Source organism: Protopterus annectens, chromosome 15.part0, assembly GCF_019279795.1.
Source record: "Protopterus annectens isolate FY-2018-M chromosome 15.part0, PAN1.0, whole genome shotgun sequence".
NCBI classification, from domain to species: Eukaryota; Metazoa; Chordata; order Ceratodontiformes; family Protopteridae; genus Protopterus; species Protopterus annectens.
This window is the reverse complement of record NC_056749.1, coordinates 480,858,409-480,876,954: the sequence shown is the minus strand read 5'-3', so window position 1 is coordinate 480,876,954 and position 18,546 is coordinate 480,858,409. Positions and strand designations below refer to the sequence as shown.

The 18,546-nt window shown below is 35.2% G+C and overlaps 1 protein-coding gene across 1 annotated transcript in view; it reads right to left on the bottom strand.

Moving 5' to 3' along the window:
- The window catches only part of LOC122789773 (synaptotagmin-like protein 2), a 1,041,792-nt gene that overhangs the window by 663,192 nt on the left and 360,054 nt on the right, over positions 1-18,546 (bottom strand). The window lies entirely within an intron of this gene.

Sequence of the window (18,546 nt, the reverse complement as noted above, 5' to 3'; positions counted from 1 at the left end):
TAATGCATGTAATTCAAAATACAGAAGTATGTTGCAGTATTAAACATACAAATGTCAACACAGTCAATGTACATAACATGCAGGCAGTGTCTCAAGTTCACATTACTTCATCTAGTTTCTTATCAAGTGCAATGTTTGCACTAAAGGAAAATAAAAAAAAAATCAGAGTACAGATTTTAATACAGTAAATTGCAGTATAACTGAAAAACATACTTCAGTGCTAAGAAAAAAATGCATTCCATAGTTATCTGTAAAATTCAGAGCATTAATCTGTCATTGTTTAATGTTAAAAAAAGTCATTGTTTACAGACAAATCAATTTCAGTTATACATAAATCTTTATTAAAAGACACAAATGCAGTTTTGTCAGGATTTAAAAGGTCAAAGTTTACACCAGCTAACAGTTCAAAGTGTAACAAAATTTGTGCAAATGTACACATTTTTAAAACATTGGTTATGACAGAAACATGCAAATTTATGGGTTAAAAATAAAATAAGTTCCAGTTCAGCTGATGCAGCTGAAGTGTTCAGAAAGACATATTCGATGTGGTCAGTTATAAAAAAAAGGGTAACACCGTATACCTCTATGTCTTGCAAGATATATCAAAAATAATGGTTAAATTAATTTGCAGAATAAAGGGTTTACAGTTACAGATTTGGCAAATAAATTTTTTGTGTTGTTTTATTTATGCAATGACAGAATTTTTTTCAAGCATACTTCTAAATTTTGGGTTCTTGCTAAAGCTATGCTAGACATGCATAACTATATGTTGATTCAAAAATCCAATACTCAGGGCACTAATGTTAGTGCTATTCAGACAGCGGTAAAACCAGTGCATGCTGTGACAATGATTTACATACTTTGGTAAGCAAACTTAATGCTTCACAAAAAAAGGTTCACCCTGACTTATTACCAGATTATAATTCATCTCTTTCCAGTTAAAATGCAGCCAGTGATGCTGCAAGTAAACAGAATAAATTAGTTCAGAAATATAAAAAAAGGCTTGTAGACAAGAATAAGTACATTACTACTTTTAGACAGAATGCAGAAAACTTATTAATAGACTAAAGGACTTTCTAAAACTAATACAACCAGCTACAAAAGGCATAACAAATTAAGGGCAATCTTCCTTTCAGTCCAAAAATCTTGCAATGCATAAATAATAAGCAATAATATACACAGAGACAAAATAATGTTTGCTAGTTTACAGAATGTAAAATTTAAAGTCAATGCTACATTGTAAATGTGACAACGCAGTTAAAAATTCAGATCATGGGTATAAAACAGTATATTATTTAATCAGTTTGAGACTGTATATGTTTCGTATGAAAATAGCAGTTTGCCAAGCACATCAGCTCAAATTACACCCAGCTTAGCAAGCTAAATTAAAAACAATGCTATCCATTTAATGCATTTGCAGTTTTACTATTTATCAAAAAATTCTAGACTAATAAATTCTTGCAGCATTCATTACTACTAAAAAGTTAAATGACGTCAGCTAAAAAAACAGTTATGGTGAGACAGTGGGTGGAGTTTGACTCACAGAACAGTATGTTAATATAGGTGCAGAAATACATGGTGTTACATTTACTTTCATTAAAATTATTAGTCCAAAAAACAGGTGTCTCCAGCATTAAAGCTGTGCTAGAGAACTAAAGTCAAAGAACAAAGTGCAAAAAACACTGCACAGCACCACGGCACTTCTAAATAAAGGCTTACTGCAATAAATTTCACTGACTTAGAATGTTTTATTACAAAAAGTGAGCGCTTTCGCGATTATCCAAATCACTTCTTCAGACCATATAAAATCAACACTTCAATAGACATATATAACACTTCACTTAACAAAACTTGAAACTAGTCTTTACAAATCAATGAAACTCCATGACCACTAACTACATGAAGTAAAACAAAACTCTCAGGAAATATATATAAAGTATATAAAAACAGATATAAGACACATTATAAAAATATTATTAAAGATAAAACATTACTTTAAAAAGTTTTCTTCCTTTCAAAACAGGTTTAAGTGGAACATATTCATTTAAGCCAATACCCCTATGCATGGACAGGTGTAATATCCATCTTAACTCTTGATTTTCTGTGTTGTTCACTATATCCCCTTTTCTCATATTTTCTTTCACTACATCTACAACCAAAAATTTAAACCAATGATTCTCTCCTTTTAAATAAATATGTTTAGCAAGGTCACTATAACTATGTCCTTTATGGACATAGTAATAGTTATCCCTGATGGGCTCCCTAAGGTGCCTGTTAGTCTTTCCTATAAAGAAAACAGAGCATTGCACACAATAAGTCAGGTAAACTAAATTTTTGGTCTCACAGTTGGCTCTGATCTTAAAATTGTATTCCTTCTCCATATCAGGATGAATAAACCTATTAGACTTGTCTATAAACTTACAGTATGCATATCTATCACAGGTGGTAGTACCAAGATTCTCATCTTGTAAAGTTAAAGCAGACATACCATTTACTGGATAGCAAAGTTTTCTCTTTAAGGATTTCTTATTTGTATAAACAAATCTAGGAGAATTTAAAATTGATTTCATTTGTGGATCAGTTTTCAAGATATACCAATTATTTTTAACAATGTTTCTAATACCTGCACTGTTGGTACTATATGTCATACAAAAAGGGACTTTATTATTATAATTCCTACTTCTATTTCTAGGGATAGGTGAAGAAAAAAAGGGTTTCCCACTACTTTTTCTCTCATCCTTAGCTTTCTTGGCATGCTAGCTCTACTTACATATGTCTATACCCTCATTGTAAAAATTCAAGGCTGGTTTGTTTAAGACTTCGTTCAAAGTCTTCATCTTTATCATGAAGTCTAGAAACTCTAAGTTCCTGACCTTTCACAATATTTTTAAAAATATGCTGGGGGGGGGGGTGTATGCTGTCCTGATGGAGATAACTATTCTTATAACAATCTTTTCTATACCTACTAGTATGCATTTTATGGTTTTCATCTCTAAATAAAGTCACATCCAATAAGTCTATTTTAGAAGTGGAACTTTTCATCGTAAGCTTCAAAAAATCATTTGCACCATTTATATATGAAAGTCAACACACTCTTCTTTCCAAATAATAAAGAGGTCATCTATAAAATGATGATAAAAGCACACATGCTTACCCTAGGATGAATCATTCAAAATATATTTATTTTCCCATTCAGCCATAGCCATATTGGCATAGCTTTTGGCACATGATGTGCCCATAGATACACCAGAGGTCTGTAGATAATGTATCAGCAAATATAAAAGCATTATGCTCTAATTTTAATTCTAATAAATAACATATAAGTTCAGTCCTATTTATGGGAAAATAATTATTTTTAAGAAGAAAACTGAGTTGTGATGCCCGTGCACTGGCCCAGTAATCATGGAACTTCAATCCTCACCACTAGGACCAGTGAGGGGTGTGCACAAGGGGAAAGATAACAAGTACTCACTCAGTAAAGTACAATTTCCCTTAAGTGCACACAGAGATCACAGTCAGTTGGGGCTGGTTTCTCCCTTTCTCTCCAGATCCCTAATAAGACTCCCCACTGGCACAGCTATAGGTTTCAGATCTCAGCCTAGTCATCCAGCTAAAACCTCCAGCAGCCTCTCTGTCCAACTAGTGCTTTGTGTCCCTGCCCAAGTAGCTGACACACACACACACATTAAGATTTGATTTAGATACATGCACATATTCCTGGGGAAAGCTGGCACAGGTTCTCCAGCTATGCCCCCTTTCTGCCCAGACTATAAGGTAGTACTGACTGCCACAACCCCTAATATCAGCTATTATAAGGCCCTTGCCAAAGGGTGACCAATTTCACTGTGTAATGTTACTGTTATCCAAACAGTAAGTGTGACTGAGCAGCAAAACTACTGGAGTGGCTTGGACAGTATCACCAAATACATGCAAGTGCTCTCTAAGAGCTTAAATTATCTCTACATAAAACAGCCACAGTTGAAAGGTTTAAAAATATTTAAGAATAAATAAAAGCACAAGACAAATCTCATCAATTCAACACAGTGGTAATCAAGACAGAAATCACAGGAACTTTAACATATTATTGTAGGATAGTCTGACATAAATATAGAAAACAGCTAAACTAATCTGGCAAATTTCCTATCTAACTCTAAGAGAAACTATGTCCTAAATAACTTTACTTACAAGGCAAAGTGCTGTGAGTTGTTGTCAGCTTCAGATAAAATCCAAAATTCTCATTTATCTTTCTAAGTCTTAAATTTATAACACCCAGTACTACTGAGTAATTTCACATTACATCGTTTTTATCACTTCTCCTTTAGTTCTCAGGCTAACAGAAGCTCAAATTTTACATTTCTTTGTAAGCTGCACCTAGCAATGAAGACACAGCAATAAAAGACACTTTTACATGTAAAACCTTAGTAATTATCTCTTAAATTGAGATAATAGAAAGAATTTGCTAGCTCAGACATCCTGTCTCCAAGCTTGTGATCAAACACAGTTGTAATTCTTTACTTAACAGCTTTTTTCCAGCAGGGTGCACTGTGTTTACATTTTTGAAGTTCAGCATATAACACAGTTTTCTTACATTTGTAAAAACAAGTCTGTAGATTATGTTAATATTTACAATGACACACAATTATCTACAAACTTCTATTCAGCTAGGCTGGCAATCTTCATGTGCATGCATAGGCTATCCCCCACTTCATTCGGAATCACTAAGAACAGGAATGTAAAATCTAAAGTTACCATACGTTCATCCCCTATAAGCCTGTTTCTAGACTGAAAATTATATAAATCATTTAAAAAGTGTTCTGTATCACGAAGTATGACCGCATATTCATCTAGAATGGGTCTTAACTGTTTCTCTACATATATTGAGACTGGTTCAGTCAACCAGCCTCCCCCTGCTACAATAGGTCTAAATAACGGGGTATACGGATTCTTATGGATTTTCGGTAGGCCATGTAAACTTGGTATCAAAGGGTGTTCCTCTATAAAATACTGAAAGAGTTCTTTTGAAATAACATTCTCTTGAAAACAATTCACTACAGAGTTAAAATAATGTTCTATCATAGAATCTATGAAAAGAGAATCCACAACTTTATTCGTACTTTCCTCTCTTAATATTTCATTCATAGAAGTAAAGTAAAATAACTTATCCATCATAACAATTGAATGACCCTTGTCTGTGGGTCTTATTATTATGTCTTTACTGTTCTGTAATTCATCTAAAGCTAGTTTTTCATTTTAGTGAGATAAAAATAAGAATTGGTCCTTGCATATTGAAGACCCTTATTTACTTAATAAGTTTGGTGACAGCCCTAAAGTTACCTTTAGGAGAGGGCAAAATTTGTAATCATTGTTAGAGGTTAAACCAAAAATTATGAGAGTTCACAAGGTAGGCATGACAAAGTGTGGGTCATGCAAGCAGTGTAAACATGTGTGCATAGATGCTAAGATTAGATTGAGAGACCAGGTCTATAAAATTAATGGCAAATTTAATTGTGAGACCAGGGGCGTTGTTTATGCAGCTAGCTGTCAAAGATGCAACGCATTTTATATCAGTAAAACTGAAAGGAAAATCAAGCAGCGCATCTATGAGCACACATATGCCATAGCTAGAGGCAATCATAACAATGCCCTTGCTAGACATATTGGTTATTGCCCTGATCATTTTTTCAAGTTTACAGTTGTGAATAAAGTTGATTGTGACTTTAGAGGTGGTCCTTGGCAAAATCTTTTGGAAATCTGTGAATTTTTCTGGCAGATTCGCACAGCCACCTATGTGCACCCAGGTCCGAATGATCATGTGTCTATCAGTTGTATCTTAAAGAATTTGTCTTTAAAAAGATAATATGGGTAGGTTGAACATATGTTTTCATCGTTTTTATTGTTTTTATGGTTTTAAGCTTATAGGTTTAATGAGAAGTTAATTGGATCGACGATTATTTAAGATTATAATAATCTTTTTTGTGTTGGTTTTTAATTATGGTGCAGTAGGATTTTAGTTTGTTATACTTGCACCTTTTAGGATGAAAGTACTTTGTTTGCTGGTGCTAGTAATATGAACACACCCCCTTATGGGTCTATGTGATTTGTTAGTTTGAACACACTTAATTAGCATAATTGATTTTATAAAAATGTGGTTGTTATTCAGAGATGTAAAACTTTTTTGTCTGAGGAAGGAGCGCCATTGAGTTCTCCGAAAGTGTGTGCTTACTTCATTAAATTTACATTTTTTATTGTCAGCGTTGGACTTGTGCTTTCTACAGCTCATTCGTTTGGTTTACCTGGTTTGTCATTTGTTTAGTGCTTTTTGGTTTACCTGGTTTGTGTACAGCACTATGAGCAGTCAGGAAGCATCCCCTCAAGGCTCTTTATTTACACAGTCGGAAAGTCAGGGAGGACTTTCTGCTATTAACCAGTCATCCATTCGTGAGGTGAATGCCGACGGTAACTTAACGGCTCTTTTGGAAATGATTATGGGCCGTATAGACAATCTCACACAGCGGTTTGACATTTTTCAACTATCTAGTTCTCAAGCTAGCAACAGCATTCCACAGGTACAGTGTTCCGTTTCTGGATCATCTTCGCTTCAACCGGGACAGCAACCACCCACAATTAATTGTATTAATGCCCGGTTAACTGGTAACGACATGAACAGCAATCGTGGTTCTCATTCACCGGGCTTGCAGGCGAATCAAGGAAATTCACCTTCGACGGCTAACAACAGAGTTTATACTAACTCGCCCGATCAAGGTACGACTCAAGCTGCTCCTACCATTTGTGGCTTTTTGAGTAACATTGATTTTTTTAAAAAGACTAATATTGACGCAAATAACATGTCTACGTCTATCAATATTGAACCAATCGTAAGTAATATTTTACAACTTATTAATGCTTTCGATTTAAAATTGTTCAAATGCAGAAAACTTCAACTGGAAATATCATATTTCCAACAATGTCTGGTTAAAAAAGTTGTTCCTAAAGGGCTTCGGCAGTGGCGATTTCCTGTGGGACTTGTTGAGGGGTCACAGTTTCATGACGACCTCCTCACATTATTTGACAAGCAGGGTTTTGAATTTATTAGCTTGTTGATCCTACAGTATAACAAGGACGCCGAAGCCCTTCAAAAAGAGTTGGAAGCTCTTTTACATCAAATCAAAGGTGATAGTGACTTTTTAAGGTATAAATACGAATATCTTCATATTTTTAACAGTATTGAGGCCACAATTTGTAAACTGGTTAATGCCAATAAGAAAAACATTGAAAGGGACGTTCATGAATATGCAAACAAAAAAGCTTATCTGCGTCCCCCCCCTATTTTTAAACCAATTAATGAGTCTAGGCAAGTTGTGGACTTGAATGGACATTCACTAAATTTAGCTAATCAGGAGGAGGACGAGCTTGGTAACCAGAACGAAGAGCCACAACCTCTTCATCGTAGTGAGCGCCTAATTGACAATTCTAACAACAATGGTCATGGCACAGCCACTAGTGAGCAACAGTTGCCATCTTCTTCAAGTGCAAGTAGTCAGAACAACCTGCCCCAGGGGGGGGTTTCCAGGAACAACAAACACAAGCAGACAAACATGCGGGCGAGGAACAATTTTGGCAACTCCAGGAGCAGGAGAAACCCGAGGAGGAGATAGCCAGCACACAACAAGACCCATTGATTATGGTTGACTCAAGAGGAGATTTCAAAATCTGCAACTACACTAGTTTTGACATCAGTGAAGATATGGTGGACTTCTTTTCAAAGGGTCTATCTTTTGTGCCTGACTCTCATTTTGATGTTGTCAAAACTATTGTAGATTTGAAATTGTTCGTGAGGAAACTTAACTTAAATATGTTAATGCAAGACAAAAATTTTGTAAGCTGTACTGATAGTAACCTTAGAATTCCTAGTGTTTTTGATCCCCCCCTGCATGAGGCTCTACGGAGTTTTGAGAAAATGTGCGAGCTCAACTTTAGGGCTTTAGCTAAGAGCAACCTACATTCACACAAACACAAGTTAAACATTACTAAACTTGAGCTTGATTTTATTTCAACATTGCTGCGCTCTCACATTAGAGTCATGAAGCCTGACAAGGGGGTTTGTCTCGTCTTTATGGACCAATACCTATATGTTGACAAAATATTTAACATGTTAGACAAGGAATTCTATACTTTGGTTACTATCAACGAAGTGAATCAAGCTTACTCTAGGATAAGAGGCATTATTGAAGATCTATTTTTGGAAAGGGTCATTGACATTGACCATTACCATCTCTTGATGGTGGTGTCCCCTAAGCTCCCCATCTTGTTTGGTATTCCTAAGATTCACAAATCCACTAGAGACCCACCTTTCTGCCCGATTGTGGATGGCCGTGGGTCTATTACCTATGCGTGTGCCAAACTAGTTGACAACATTTTGAAACCACTGCTAGAACTCGAGTCGCAAATTTGTAAAGACTCGTGGGGTTTCTTGCTTGACATAGGGACTATCCCTTTTAGTAGTGTGTGGTGGTTTCTAACTATCGACATTAAAGACCTGTACACCGTTATTCCTCAACAGCTTGGCACACAGTGGGTAAGTGAATTTCTTAGGAACAAAAAGGTCAGTGACGACAATGTTTACTTGATTGAAACACGACTAGAAATTGTTTTGAGTTCTAACTTTATGCTGTTTGAAGGTAATATTTACCTCCAGCGTTCTGGTGTAGCAATGGGTTCACCATGTGGGGGCAGTTTTGCCAACAGTGTGCTGGCATACTGGGAAAAGACATTGCTTTTTTCTGACATTGTATTCAATGATTGTGTCGCCTGGTACACTAGGTACCAGGACGACATGTTCATATTGTGGAAGGCGGATCCCTCTTTGGTTCCTTCCTTTATAGAAAGGATTTCTAACATGACCAGCTTTTTAGAATTTACTTACAATCTACAGGAACATCGTATTAGTTTCCTAGACATTTTGTTGACTAAGGATTATGTAAATCAAAGCCTTAGGAGTGAGATTTACAGGAAACCCACTTATTCTAATGCGTTCCTTTACTACACTAGCAGCCATCCCAAACATCAGAAAAGAGCGGTCGTAAAAGGGCAGATGGTTAGGGCCGCTAGGATGGTTTCAGATCACGAAGTTTTTTTAGTTGAATGTGAGCGTTTAACTGGCATGTTTATTAATAGAGGGTATCCTTCAGGCCTTGTTCTTGACATAAAATCAGAAGTCACCAATAAAAGGAGTTTAGGTTTTTATAAACCAATTTTGTCTATGGTTAGACATGCCTCACATGGTGACAACATATAGAACAGTGTTTCACTTAAGAACCAAACAGCCCCTTTTGCTACTAGATTTTTGTGTACCTTTAGTTTAGACCATTTGGCTATTTCCAAAGTGCTAAATAAGAATTGGTCCTTGCTTATTGAAGACCCTTATTTACTTAATAAGTTTGGTGACAGCCCTAAAGTTACCTTTAGGAGAGGGCAAAATTTGAAATCATTGTTAGAGGTTAAACCAAAAATTATGAGAGTTCACAAGGTAGGCATGACAAAGTGTGGGTCATGCAAGCAGTGTAAACATGTGTGCATAGATGCTAAGATTAGGCTGAGAGACCAGGTCTATAAAATTAATGGCAAATTTAATTGTGAGACCAGGGGCGTTGTTTATGCGGCTAGCTGTCAAAGATGCAACGCATTTTATTTCGGTAAAACTGAAAGGAAAATCAAGCAGCGCATCTATGAGCACATATATGCCATAGCTAGAGGCGATCATAACAATGCCCTTGCTAGACATATTGGTTATTGCCCTGATCATTTTTTCAAGTTTACAGTTGTGAATAAAGTTGATTGTGACTTTAGAGGTGGTCCTTGGCAAAATCATTTGGAAATCTGTGAACTTTTCTGACAGATTCGCACAGCCGCCTATTTGTATCCAGGTCTGAATGACCATGTGTCTATCACTTGTATCTTAAAGAATTTGTCTTTAAAAAGATAATATGGGTAGATTGAACATATGTTTTCATCGATTTTATCGTTTTAAGCTTATAGGTTTAATGAGAAGTTAATTGGATTGACGATTATTTAAGATTATAATAATCTTTTTTGTGTTGGTTTTTAATTATGGTGCAGTAGGATTTTAGTTTGTTATACTTGCACCTTTTAGGACAAAAGTACTTTGTTTGCTGGTGCTAGTAATAGGAACACACCCCCTTATGGGTCTATGTGATTTGTTGGTTTGAACACACTTAATTAGCATAACCGATTGTATAAAAATGTGGTTGTTATTCAGAGATGTAAAACTTTTTTGTCTGAGGAAGGAGCGCCATTGAGTTCTCCGAAAGCGCGTGCTTACTTCATTTAATTTACATTTTTTATTGTCAGCCTTGGATTTGTGCTTTCTACAGCTCATTCATTTGGTTTACCTGGTTTGTCATTTGTTTAGTGCTTTTTGGTTTACCTGGTTTGTGTACAGCACTATGAGCAGTCAGGAAGCATCCCCTCAAGGCTCTTTATTTACACAGTCGAAAAGTCAGGGAGGACTTTCTGCTATTAACCAGTCATCCATTCGTGAGGCGAACGCCAACGGTAACTTAATGGCTCTTTTAGAAATGATTATGGGCCGGTTTTTCATTTGTTTAGTGCTTTTTGGTTTACCTGGTTTGTGTAGACCACTTATAATGTTATCTTTTTAGTGCAGATTTCAATTAGTCTTCAGAAAATAGCTATCATGCTTGATAGGCTATGAAATAAAAACAAAGAGTGCATTGAGTAAATATTTAAACCTAGAAACAACGGGAAAAGGTTTCATTTGCTAGAAGAAAAAGACATCATAGTACACTAAAGCACAAGTTCATAGGTTAAAAGACATAGGTAATAAACAATGTAATTTTACCATTACAGCATAAAGAAATATAAAAGAAAAATAGGCAGGGTTAACAGTCCGTACTCTGTCTAACTTAAATAAAAATTCACAAAGACAGGTTAATCAGCTTTAAAAGCCACAGAATTAAAAGACATTAATTTTTCAGAATAATGTACAGGTTTTAAATATATCACTCATACATCAAAACTTACACTTAAAGCATCTAAAGACTATAAATCTAGGTAATATACAAATCAAATCATAACGTTAGGAGACTTCAATCCAAACAGGGCATAAATGCTCAACTGTCAACTAGTGGTCAAAATTAAAATTGCAAGTTTATTCACCAGATAAAAAAATAATTTCCTAGTTATAATTAAATCATAAAGTTAAAAGATTTCAATTTAAACAGGCCATAAATGCTCAAGTGCCACCTAGTGGTTAAAATTAAAATTGCAGGTTTACTAAATATTTTTTTTGTTTTAAGATTATAAATCAGGTAGCATAAAGCTGTATACAGTAGTTAGCATTATAAATGCAAAGTAACTACAAAAGTAGGTCCCTGTTGACTTTCATCAGGGACTTCAGGGGCAACTGTTAGATTAGGAACTTCCATTTTAAAGTAGTTATTAGGCTGCAGACAGGCTAAAGAGTAAAATAAATTGTGTTTTGTTTATGCATAAAAAGACAGTTAAGCAGAAAGAAAAATAGCCTCACTGGGAAAGCATGAGAGACAGTTTATTAGAAAGGAAAGATAAGCATAAAGTGTATAAACAATACAGAAACACAGAATGTTCTTTCCTCAAATGAAAGATACAATCTTATCAGCTACAGAATGTTCCTTAATGGAATGTTAAAGCACATACGAGACAAAGCCTAAGACCAAGGTTAGAAAAAGTAAATAAGGAAAATTACTGGACTGAGACAGTATATGTTGTGTTCAGGATAGCAGTGCAGTTAAGGTTAGTGAATTTGTTCGACCTGTTACTTCAGAAAACATTACATACACTCGAGCCTGAGTACAGAAGATAGGTCAAATAAAGACGTTGTTCAGGACAATCAGAATATGATGTGCAGTAACTTTGAATGCAAATTGTTTATCAGCACTGTTAGAGACAGTATTCAGATATTGTGAACATCTAATAAAGCCTTATTATATGAACTACAGTGTTTGGAAAATTTATTCTAAAAAGTACACAAGACTTGGTCCCTAAAGGAGAGACTGGCACCTGTTCAGCATGGGTTTGGGTAATTAACAGATAAAGACTTTCATTCTCAGTCTCATCACAGTGTTTCTAGTTAATTAAGGTACAGTATAGTATTAGCAATTCTTACATTTTCTAATTGCTGATTCTACTCCACTGCCCCTTCCTTACTAGGAGGAAGTCTACCTGAGTTGCATGTTTGCCACTCTTGTAAATGATCATGGGACAGTCTCTCTTGCTGAACCACGTGTTGGTCACCATCAAGTCATTTGCCTGACAGGGGTCTAGAATGATCTCTCCTCCTTCACTCTTGTTGCATCACCCATGTGGACCTAGGTAGTCCTCATATCCTGTTATGTCTTTGCTGATATGTGCATTCAGTTCACTCATTATCAACTTGAATTCATGTTGCCCTGCTTCATCTAGTAGGTTCTGCAACTGCTGTCTGAATGCACTCTTTCCTTTGTGACCCTGCTGAGGGACATAGGCTGAGATTATGCTGTACTACCTTTCATCTTGTCTTCTGGATAAATAGGATGTCCCTCTTTACCATCATGTCATCCACTTACAAGATCTGTCCTTTCAGTATATCTACAGAGAGTGTAGTATTTCTTACTTCATGTTTTGCAAGTTGATTATTTTTATATCCAGCTTTTACTCAACAAAGCTATCCCAGGTAACCCATGCTGGGCAACTTGACACCAGCTGGTCAGTTGTTTACTGACCCAGGGCTGCTGGGCTTTATGGTGAGCACACACATTGGCCAATAGGGGCACATATACTGGCCAATAGGTTGGAGATGGCCTGGTCTTCAACCCACTTATCACAGGCAAATACCTATTCTCATTAGGCAACATTAGTGAACACAACAGAATTGCCTAGAGCCATATTTTACACTGAGTGGCGAGCCCTGCCACAGAATGCTCTCTGTGATCTGTGTTCTTCTGTCTGGAGGATACAGTACATGCCCAACGCGGTTGGTCTGTACAGCTCTTCACCCTATAGTGCAGCATCTAAAGTCTGCACTGTTGCCCACAACTCCATTCTTGGGTGAGTTTGAGATGGAAAAACTCAGCATATCTTTGGCAGGTGGGAGGAACCCCACAGAGACACAGGGAGATCATGCAAACTCCATACAGCATTGGCTGGAAGTCAGGATCAAACCTTACACCTTTTGCATAGGAGGTCAAGACCTTAACCATTATTCCAACTGGTCTCTTAATCACTGAAGTCATGACCACTAATATCATAAATTATTCCCTGGTTGAAGTCTGAGACTGACTGGAGATTCTCCAGAAGAGTTCCAGGTGCAACTTCACTTTTTCTTGAGTTAGGAATGTATTTTTTTCAAGGTTGAATATAGTAGGACTCATGGAAACACAATCCTATGACAGGGAATGAGGGAGAAATTCTGAATGTTTATCTGGAAACCTAGGCCAATAAGAAAATTTCTTACTCATGTACAGGATTCCCAACACTTGGAAAATGACTCTACAAAGATAAGCAAGTCATATAAATAAGGAAGGATGTGAGTGTCATGCAGTCTGCAATGGGCTATCACAGGAGTTGGACATTTTGAAAACATAAAGCAGTAGGTAACACAAAGGGCAATACAACAAACTGATAATGTAACCCAGTTACAGAAAATCGTAGGAAACTTCTGAACTCTGTGGTGGTAATAATGTGATTATAAGCATCTTTCAGATCTAAAGTTAACAGAAAATTCAGATGAGAAATGAAAGGTAACATTTTGAATATTGGCACTCTCACAAACAGGTTGTGAAAGGAAAAGCTTGAGTACTGGTCTCCAAGAAAGCGCCTTCTTTGGTGCCAGAAACATTTTTGAATAAAACCTTGTTCCCCCACTATTCTGGAAGGATTGTCTCTGTTCCCCCAAAATAAAGCATTTAATTAATGAATGGAGGAAATATAGAAGTTTGATTTAGAGAATGAGGAGGAATTCCTCCAAAAGGAGTCGGAATTGTTTTGTTTTCTGAAAAAAAGAGAGAGATTTTTATAGAATTTGAGAAGAGCTGAAAAATCTTAGTGACCCTCTGAATTAGTATCCCTTTCTTTAAACTTTTTGAGTGCTTGGGTAACAGAAGGACCAAACAAAACCTCCTTATCCAAAAAGCAATTTAAGATTTCAGATTTAACATCCTCAGAAAACTTCTGATTACATGCCCAAGCAAAGCACCTCATCACAATTGCAGTTGCTTCAGCCCTGGACAGAGAGTCAGCACAATCATAACAACTCTTCAAAGAATGCTTATTTACCTCTGAAAGAGAAACAATGATAGAACTCTGAGAGGACCGACCATCTGAAGATAAAAAGGTGGCAGAAATTTTCCTCAGATTTTCAAAAGAAGCCACCATCTATGTGTCTGATAATTCAGAATTATGAAGACAAAAGTTGTATAGGAATAAATTATCTTCCCAAACCTGTCAAAGGCTTTCCCATACTTGTCTGAAGGAGAAAGATTTGCATTCACCAGGTTTTTATTAGCAGCTTGATATTGATACAGTGCACACAATTCAAACAAGGCAAGTTTTACATTTAAGAGATAAAATAACCTCAAGCAATTATGTTATAAAGATGCTAATATGAAAAGGGGTGCTAAGACATCTATGGTAAGAGCAGGGACTGTGCATTGTGTGAATTGTGTGCACTGTATTGATATCAATACAGAACAGTTCTTTATACATCCTTTAAGTGGTAAACCATTTGAATTTAGAGCTAAAGGAACATGTAATACAGTTAATAGTGTTCATTTTGTGAACTGCACACAATGTAGTTGCTTTTATATAGGAAAGACCAATCAAAAATTAAAGGACAGAATTAACTCACATTTCTCAGATATTCGGAGAAATATTGTAACTAATGCTCTGGCCAGACATGTACATAGTAATGATTCCACACATAAATTCAAATTCAGAATTTTGCAGGTAATTAATCAGAACCCTAAAGGTGGTGATCTAGTGAAGAAAACTGAGTTAAGTGAATATAAATGGATTAATTTCTTTCGAGCAGACCATCCCCCAGGTTTAAACTCTGCTGTTAGTATTAAACCTGTTTTAAAACAAAGGCATGAAATTTGAGTTTTAACTGTTTATTTTTTATATTTTTTTTATATTATTTCTACAGTTACATTTATCTATTTGTATTTATATGGGTATATTACATTTACTATATGTTTAAGAGACAGGGCAATTTAATTCAGTTTATCTAGTTAATTGATTATGTGAGCGGACTGGTTGAATTGTTTTTTAAAAAGAAGTAGTTTATGCTACTGAGTTTATGCACTGAGAAAGAGTTTTACTCGAAAGCTTTGTGTGTTTTACTTGACCATTAAAACGTTGCGGTGAATACCTGGAGTTTTGTACTTTTGATATGTAATGCAAGAAATTCACCTTGAGTGGAGTGAAGTGAATCTTGAGTGATTAGTTATTGACAGCTATGTCAATAGCACATATGTTTATAATGAGAGACCTGATAATAATAATTTGTAGTGCACAGAGCCTTAGCTCCCCCATGTATATCTAATTATACAAAAAAGTGTAGAAATAGTGTTTTACAGCTTTAAAAGCCATAGAGCACTCAGCTTTTAAAGCTATACATTCATCAGTTGGATATCTAGCTTCTAGCTACCGCTGGGCAACGCTGTTAAGACACTTCGCTCTGCCACATTTCTTTCTGTGTGTGTATGCCATGTTGTGTGTGTGTGTGTGTGTGTGTGTGTGTGTGTGTGTGTGTGTGTGTGTGTGTGTGTGTGTGTAAATATATATATATATATATATATATATATATATATATATATATATATCTTACAGGAACATTTCAGTATGCCAGAGTTTTTGTGTATGCTTGTGTCTGTGTGCGACAGGGAAGTATCTTAATAGCTATTAAACGCATTTTACATTTTTGCATTTGTTCTGTGGGGGCTGACACTGGCCATTGTTACTTAACAGTGCTGACAGCAACATAACAAAAACTTTCTTAAGCATACTCCTTATGCCAGAAAGGTGCTTAACAAAGATAATACTTTATAAATTCAATCATGAGTATGGTACACCTTGTACTACATATTGGTTATGATCAGAGAATCCCCAAATAATTTGTAGCACATGGAGCTTTACCTGTCCCAAAGAATTACCAGTTAACAATGAAATAGTGTAACTGCATGAAGTTCTTTACAAATTTAAATGCTGTAATACACTTAGGCTTTCAGGTTAATGTATACTACTCTCATGTCTTTCAAGTGGATGTGAAGTTATTTCTCATGTTGAAACTAGGTGCTTACACTGACAGGTTGTTGCAGTGGGCTCATCACATATAATCAAATTCATTTGTTGTTAGATACTAGGATTTTGGAAAATTAAAGTTATTCCAGAAGGCAAGTTTGCTATACCTGTATACCACAAGTACTACTACTTAATGTATTGAAAAACAGCAATCGTGATATCCAATAGCTCTACAGACAGCTTCCAAACTTTTTGATATGCAGTCTTATGAGCAGTGCTAGGAGAATGCAAGGAGACATGTTTTCCAGATCTCCTCAAAACTGTCTTGTTGCAATGGCTTGTTGCTTAAACAATTATCTCAGAACTGTGTTTGCTATGAGTACGGACACCTTTCATAAGTACTGAACTTATGACTACCTCCCAGAAATGTTAGCAAAGCTGAAGAGGTCCTAGATGATTTACTGTACTTTAATTTTATTCCTAGAGACTGGAACATACAAAAATCTATGTCAGCAGTTCAGCAGTTCCTTTCTTTTTACTATAAATAAACAATCATCCAGTTAAAGGAATACATTTTGGCTTTGCTTTCTGTAGAACAAAGTAGCAGTAATTCTGAAGATGTGTACCTTATGATAAATTAAGGCTTGCCACTGACTGGCTTTAAATTTGGTGAAGGAGATATTTCCCTATAAAACAGCTTCTTATATGTAATGACATTATTTCATTGCTTAAGAGTAGGTGCCATATGCTGCCATATGCATTCCATTAAACAAATACCTTCTTTTACCTTTATTTTCTAAATCAAGAATATTATCTGCTGGCTAACCAAACAAGATTTCTTGTGTGTTTGGTTACATTCAGTAATTTAATATATATTTTATGACTGTTCCAAGCCCTACTACTTTTCTTAAAAAAAAAAAAAAAAAAAATACCTGTCACACATCGGCCCATTGAAGGAGCTGTTGTAATCCATGCCCATTTTAATGTATACATTTCCATTTTCCCAATGTATTGAGTAATTTCTCTATTTTGACAGCAGCATTGCTGTTTGGAAAAAAATGCAAGTTTTCTGAACCTGCTCTGGAATGAAACTCTCATAACAAACCACGTGACCTGCAAAGTTAAAATTCAGACTGCTTAGATATAATGATGCATATATAATTTTACAATATTTATCAAGTAACCTAAAATTCTTATCAAATATTATGCAAGGATGTTGGAGAGTTGGTTCCCATCTCTGCCTTACATAAATCCTGTCTCTTCAAGGGAGAATAATACATTCTGTTAGCCTTATTAGGTACCGGAAACTGCACATTAATTACTGACATTGATTATTGACATCAAAAGCCTCATTAAAATTGTAGACAACTGGTGGTAATGTTTACTATGCGTCTCAAAGCCCCGTCATCACTGTATGGGATCCTATGGATTTATCAAATTTCTTCCTCTCCAAAAACAATCTAACAACCACAAAGGATTGCTTTCTTGCACTATTAATCCATAGCAAGAGTAATCAACACAGAAACAAAATGCACCAAAATAATAATCAATAAAAGCAATCAACATGGAAACAAAATGCACCAAAATAATAATCAATAAAAGTAATCAACATAGAAACAAAATACACCAAAATAATCATCAATAAAAGTAATCAACATGGAAACAAAATGCACCAAAATAATAATCAATAAAAGTAATCAACATAGAAACAAAATGCACCAAAATAATCATCAATAAAAGTAATCAACATAGAAACAAAATGCACCAAAATAATCATCAATAAAAGTAATCAACATAGAAACAAAATACACCAAAATAATAATCAATAAAAGCAATCAACATGGAAACAAAATGCACCAAAATAATAATCAATAAAAGCAATCAACATGGAAACAAAATGCACCAAAATAATAATCAATAAAAGTAATCAACATAGAAACAAAATACACCAAAATAATAATCAATAAAAGCAATCAACATGGAAACAAAATGCACCAAAATAATAATCAATAAAAGCAATCAACATGGAAACAAAATGCACCAAAATAATAATCAATAAAAGTAATCAACATAGAAACAAAATACACCAAAATAATAATCAATAAAAGTAATCAACATAGAAACAAAATACACCAAAATAATAATCAATAAAAGTAATCAACATAGAAACAAAATGCACCAAAATAATCATCAATAAAAGATGTACATGATTCAATCCAAAGTCGCAACAACCTCAGTGCAGAATGAAAT